At 39.5% G+C, this 6,437-nt stretch overlaps 1 long non-coding RNA gene across 1 annotated transcript; it reads right to left on the reverse strand.

Annotated features, from left to right (window-relative positions):
* Positions 1–3,680: 3,680 nt before the first annotated feature.
* LOC119725889 lies at positions 3,681–6,014 on the reverse strand. Its single transcript, XR_005270751.1, has 3 exons — positions 5,337–6,014; positions 4,686–4,843; positions 3,681–4,394 (listed from the first exon to the last, which is right to left on the reverse strand). It is a non-coding gene; the product is annotated as an uncharacterized LOC119725889 (long non-coding RNA).
* Between the last annotated feature and the right edge of the window lie 423 nt (positions 6,015–6,437).

Raw genomic sequence — 6,437 nt, forward strand, 5'->3', positions numbered from 1 at the left:
TATATAATGTGGGTGTTATAAGGACTTTTCGACCCTCAGGTAAGGTAGCTCGGTTATTTATGTATGTTGAGCGGTAGAAAGGGCTATTATTTATGTTGGGCGTATTTATGTTGAGTACTCAAAATATTGCTTACACAAACATCTGCGTGTTTGTCGGCACATTGCGCTAGGCCCCATCAACAATAGCCCCACGATTTATTTGAATGTTTTCCCGACAAATACCACTGAAAGAAGAGCGAACTGCACCTTGCTAGAAAGTTTTCCAGATCGTCCGTTGTGAACAGCGCCCCCTATAGTCAGATGGTCTCAACCCACACACTGCTTGCTGCGGCTTCTTACCGACAACAAAACCCACAATGGCTGCCTTCCAGCAAAGAGGAGCCCCCCCCTGGATACTGCATGCCTTGTACGCATAACCAATATCGATACAGTTGAGAGGCCGTTCTATCTTTAGTTTCTTTTTATGTAATTAATTGCTAGCAGGACATTTGTTTTCTACCGAAATCCTGATACATCTTGTTCATGGTTTGTATAGTGACTGTACTAGTTATCGTTCATGTTGGCACCATACGTGCCGTGGCAGTGCTTTTTTGAATGGCCGCATATCTATTCACTCAATGTTCCAAAAGTCCAATAAGTGTTTACGGCATTTGTGTCAATGTTTACAAAGTGTGATGTTGCTGGCTAGATTTAGGCCATAATTTTAAGGAATCCACTCTGTATGGGCCCTTGTCCTGCTCCAGCAATATCAAATATTATAATAATAACAAAAAAACACGAAGTAGTTTTTAATAAGATTTGACATTACAAAGTATTAAACATGCCTTTTTCTTGCAAACTTAGGAATATTGTGCAATTTTTTGTAAGATCTTTGGCCATCACGGCTTCAATCAGTAGCAAATGGGGATGTTTGCACGAACTTCCCGTTAAGCCGCTTACTAATGAACGGACTAGTAAAATGGAGCAAACAAATTAGAATTCTTAAGTTTCTTATTTAACTCTTGAATTGCTTTAGAATGCAGGTAACATCATCGTACATCTTTTTTTTCCCGCGAGCATGCACCGAGACTCCCTAAAGGGAAGTGTTTTGGTCCGAATTAGACTCAACCACCCCTTATATCACCCCCCCCCCCCGTTTGTGGCAGTCCATTCCAAATGGCCCTCAATTGTTTACCAATAAACGAAAGTCTATTGTACAAAGTAACTGCCACAGGACAGATTATCTGAGCAATACCAAAATAGTTTCGCTATTGAAGAGGGCCGCGCCGTGAGAGAATTCATTGCATGCAAATTAGATTGGTCGAAGCAAATTTTGTTGTAACTTTGTTTTATTTTCAAAAACGGAAGATTATTTTAGTCAATTTTAAATGCTTTCAATAGTTTGAAATGCTTTCAATGGTTGGTACATTTTGCAAACCACGGGTTACCAAACTTTGGAATGTCCAATACTTCAAAAAATGAAGAACAGTAGTTAATGATTACCCGAATATTATTTGAAAGTAACAAAACACTATTCAATAATTATTTGTATAATAGGTATAGAGCTTGCCCCAAAAGTGGTGCAGCGACGCGGCTTTTTTTTCCCTTTTTTTTCTTCAAATGTCAGCTGATGACTGCTAACGGTGCCAGACTAAATTTAGTGCAAAATATATGGGAGTCCAGGGAGGCCACATAAAACTTATGCTCAATCGTAACCCCATCTAAGAACACGTCAAAATTTTGCAGCAGCAGGATTCCTGTCAAACCAGTGAGTTTGGCGGTTTTGAGACATCATCTTACATTGAAAAAAAAAATCATTTTGCCGACGCGCATGGCTACGGCGACGCGCGCGCATACCAGAATCAGGAGACATATTTTGGCCATAAGGGGTGTTGTAAGGATTTTTTTTGGGGGGGGGGGGAATAAGTAACCAACGACGGCTTCAATTTATGCGCATGCGGCAGCCCATGCAAAATGACGCTCAATGTTTACAAACAATATTCATGTCGAATAACTTGACGCTTCCACTGATTCTTACTGATTTGATAAAGCTTTGGTTAGTAACAAAATGGGCGGGATCCAGACAGTTTGCGTAAACGTCCCAGATTTTACGATTATCATTGTTTCCGTCGACTCTTTGGGTATGGTAGCTCAGTTATGTCTGTATGTTAAGCGGTAAATTAGGCTAAATTTATGTTGGGCATTAGTGCTTAACATTTTGCTTACACAACTTATTTGCGTTTTTGAGGGCACATTTCGCTACGCCCCATCAACAATAGCCCCACGATTTATTTGCATTGTTTCCCCGCGTCCTCAGACAAATACCACTGAAAGAAGAGCGAACTGCACCTTGCTGGAAAGTTGTCCAGATCGCCCGCTGTGAAGAGTGCCCCCAATAGTCAGTTGGTCTCAACCCATACACTTTTTGATTTTGCTGCGGCCTCTTACTGACAACAAAACCCACAATGGCTGCCTTCAAGCAAAGAGGAGCCCCCCCCCCCCCCGGATACTGCATGCCTTGTACGCATAACCAGTATCGATACAGTTTAGAGGCCGTTCTATCTTCAGTTTCTTTTGATTTAATTAATTGCTAGAAGGACATTTGTTTCCCTACCGAAATCCAGATACATGTAGTTCATGGTTTGTATGGTGACTGTACTAGTTATCGTTCATGCGGGCACCATGCCTTCTGACGGTGGCAGTGCTTTTTGTAATGGCCGCATATCTATTCACGCAATGTTCCAAAAGTCCAATATAGGCCATCAGCTGAAACTCAAAAACCGGCTGTAAAATGAGTTCCGTTCCAGCAACACTGGGTCTACTTTTTTAATGCACATATGTGGGGTTCAGTACATCACAAACACTATGTCAAAAGTTCTCCAGCAAATATGCTGCAGTTTTTTTTTTTTACACTTCATCAAAGTTTGCCAATGTTATGTACATGTATGTATGCTAAAAACCCACATTTTCCGGTTTGAGGCCTTGCGTTGGCACTTCCAATTTCAAAACTACGCACGTACAGCACTATAGCTTGTCACATCCTACACTATAGAAACTCCTGGGTCAGACTCAGTCTGCTCAGTCCTTTTTCGGGTCAAAAATTGACCCCTTTTGGAGTCATAAGTAACCCCTTTGGAGTAAAAAAAAAAGACATGTTTCTCGGTCATTTTGACTGAAATGTGTATTTTTTTACCCAGAAAAGGACTGAGCAAATTTGGATTCAGATTCTGGGTCAATCTGACCCAGGAGATTAAAAAATATCTTTTATGTACATTGGCAATTGGGTCACACAGAACATGACCTTTTGTTTTCTCATCTGGTAGACATCACCACAGTCCCTCTTCCAAAAAATATTTCACTCTAATTTATTTGGCAGCATACAACAATGCAATTATTTTGAAGGTCTATAATGCAGTGGTGGAACAGGCTCATCATTAATGAAAGTGAGGGGGGTGCCCAAAATGGAGGTGTCTTTAGAGTAAATAAATACCTGTACATGTAACCAGCAGAAGAAACAGGAAAGCAGACAAGACATTCCCTTTAAACAAAGCAAACTAACGCATATAAAAAAAGGGTGCTATGCCCCCCAAACCCTCTGGATCTGCTGTGGTGAACCAGGTACGTCACTTAAAGAACCTTCTACTTGTAAGAAAGACCACCTTTTTTTTTGGAATGAAACAGGCTTTAAATACAATTATAAATCAAAGGACCATCAGATAGAAGTCAGAGTCTGGTTTAATAATTTCAAAAATCAACCATTGTACATTTATTTGCTATCTCATCAAAACAGCCATCTTGGTTTGGAGAAAAGGCTTAAGATCAGTCTTTTGTCAAAGAAAATTTCAGCTTTTTATTTATTGACACATTGATTAGCACCGAAAAATGTTTGCATGTATATCAATAAAAAGAAAACAAAACCATAACTCATGCTATTTTGTATGCTTACACATTAAAGAGAGTGATTTGGCTTGTCATATGTGGCTAGTCTCACTGTTAAAATTCACAGAATTTGCCTTTCTACTGGAACTAATTTTGAATAATTAAAAAGAATTAAAATGAATTAAACCAACACTAATGAACAGAAGGATACAATTATGTAGTTTTGAAATCTAGAGTTACTCATTATTTTCATTATAATGTCAAATGCTAACTAGTCGTGCTGATACAACTTCAAGTAAATGTTATCACTACATCAAAGTTCTCATCAAATCTTGTGCAGTAACAGCATAACAACAGGGTGGAGCGTATGTCTTGCTTTCTAAGCCAAAGTTTCAGTTTTGAATCCTCCTCTGAAGTCGCCAGAGATTCAACCACACATCCAGCAGATAAAGTAGCGGTGTAGATGATGTCGCATATATTCAAGGAAAGAGACCTGTGGATATTCTCTTCTAAGCCGATAGGTCAACTTATTAGTTCTGTAAAAAAAAATAGTAAAATATACACAGGTTTAGTATCTGATGATCAAAAACAATGATTACTGTGGATGTGCTTTAAAAGAAAGAAAACAACTTGTTCAATCTAGAGTTAAATTACTAGAAAGATCACGTGCCCGATCGTTTTGCCTTCCACTGTAAATATGTAAACATTGGTAGCTATTGAGAACCAACCTTTTCAGCTTCCAAAGCAATATCAAGAAGTTTTCATTTTGAATATTCTATTAAAGTTTATTTCTGTTTGAACTCTAAATAACAATCAAAATATCTTACCGATATAAAGATCCAAGGCCAGTTCCTTCGGCTTCTAAATCATTTCATGATTCCAACAGTTCAGCAAGCTGGGACATTCTCATGAAACTTAGTTGTTGATCGGGGTTGAACAGTCAGTCGCAGAACATCTCCCTTTTCCTGACGTTCATCCCTTAGGCCTATATGTAGAGAATCAAATAGTAAATTCTATAAAAAGCTATTTTGCTATTTTATACAAAGGGAAAGACTACCCTCACACCTCCATAAAAGTATCCTTCAACAATGGAGAAAGAGACTGCACAACATTTTATTATGGGATTTTGTGCAGTACCCGTTGTACTTTGGCATCTTAACGTTAGACATTTATTTTCAGTGCCAGAGGTACTGGGTTTGAATCATGGAACTAAAAAAAACCCCCTTTTTTACTGGGTTTTTCAAATAAGATCTATTTGTCATTGAAGAGATTTTTCTTCATTGACTTGCATCGTGGTGACCACCAGCTTTGTTTTCGCATTGTGTTTTTATCATTGTGTCACCCCAGTTTCCCTCAAAGAAATTAAAACCTAACCTTACCCTTAATTCAAGACAATTAAACCCAAACATGGATTTTTTGTTCTTTTTTGGGGCACATAAATACACAATCGCCTTCATTATAATGACATGTAGGCCTACCTCCAACGGAAGTTCTGCTTGTTGTACTGTTGCAGCTTGTCCTTGAATTGAGGTTTTCATCGAAATCAAAATCCTGGTTGAGTTTGTGTGCAGCATGACACAGTTATGTAGATAGGCAATTAAAAGAAAATTGAACTTTGCCCGGAGCTTTTTCGGTGAAGAAATCTGGGTCTCAGCTGAAGTGTCTGGTTTGCCTTTTCTTGCAGCACCGAGACGTTAACTATCTATAAAAACCGCCACGGGTGAGATCGGCCGGCCGGACTGCCTTGTTTACATGCGCCGGTAGTGCATGATGTAGTACTAGTACTGTACAGTACGATACAGACATAGCAGATCCACTGCCCACATATCGTGGGTATATTCGGCGATGCCATTGTGAAATTCAGCCACTCTTTGGCACAGGAAATGAACTTACTATCACCGGACATCAGATCCTTCGCATTTTCCCCCTCAAACGTGACAGATTATGAGTGCAAACACTTCTTTTTTGCACCGGTCGATGTTTACGTTGACGCACTTTTGCCAATGGACGCCGCCATGTTTGTTAAATGTCATGACCTGCGACCTCATATCTGGTGTCTAATTGGACAGTTCACGTCACGTGGTACGATGCGTCATACGCGGCGGATTTTTTTAACGTAGGCGCGGTACGTTTTTGAACGTCCACAATGGACAAATAGTTCGCTCTTTCGAGTCAAATTATCGAAAAACAGCTGGACGAAATGTGGAGAACTTTTGTAGCTTTGGTAGTGTATTTCGGTACAACTGTTAAAATTTTTTAGACCCGCGATTGCTGGAGCGAAACGAACGAATTTTCCAGTCCAGCTGACGGCCTAATATTGAAGTGTTTACGGCATTTGTGTCAATGTTTACAAAGTGTGATGTTGCTGGCTAGATAAAGCCAAACAAAAGTGGGTTTCCATTACACGGCTTCCATTCCGTTCTGGCTTCATGAGAGACTGAGGCCCCGACTTAGTGGAATCCAGCTCCGTATGGGCCCTTGTCCTGATCCAGCAACATCAAATATTATAATAATAAAAATACAACACTTTAAGTAGTTTCTTATGCGATTTGACATTAAAAAGGTAGTGACAAATGATT

The sequence above is a fragment of the Patiria miniata genome, unplaced genomic scaffold, assembly GCF_015706575.1.
Source record: "Patiria miniata isolate m_02_andy unplaced genomic scaffold, ASM1570657v1 HiC_scaffold_19, whole genome shotgun sequence".
Lineage (NCBI taxonomy): Eukaryota > Metazoa > Echinodermata > Asteroidea > Valvatida > Asterinidae > Patiria > Patiria miniata.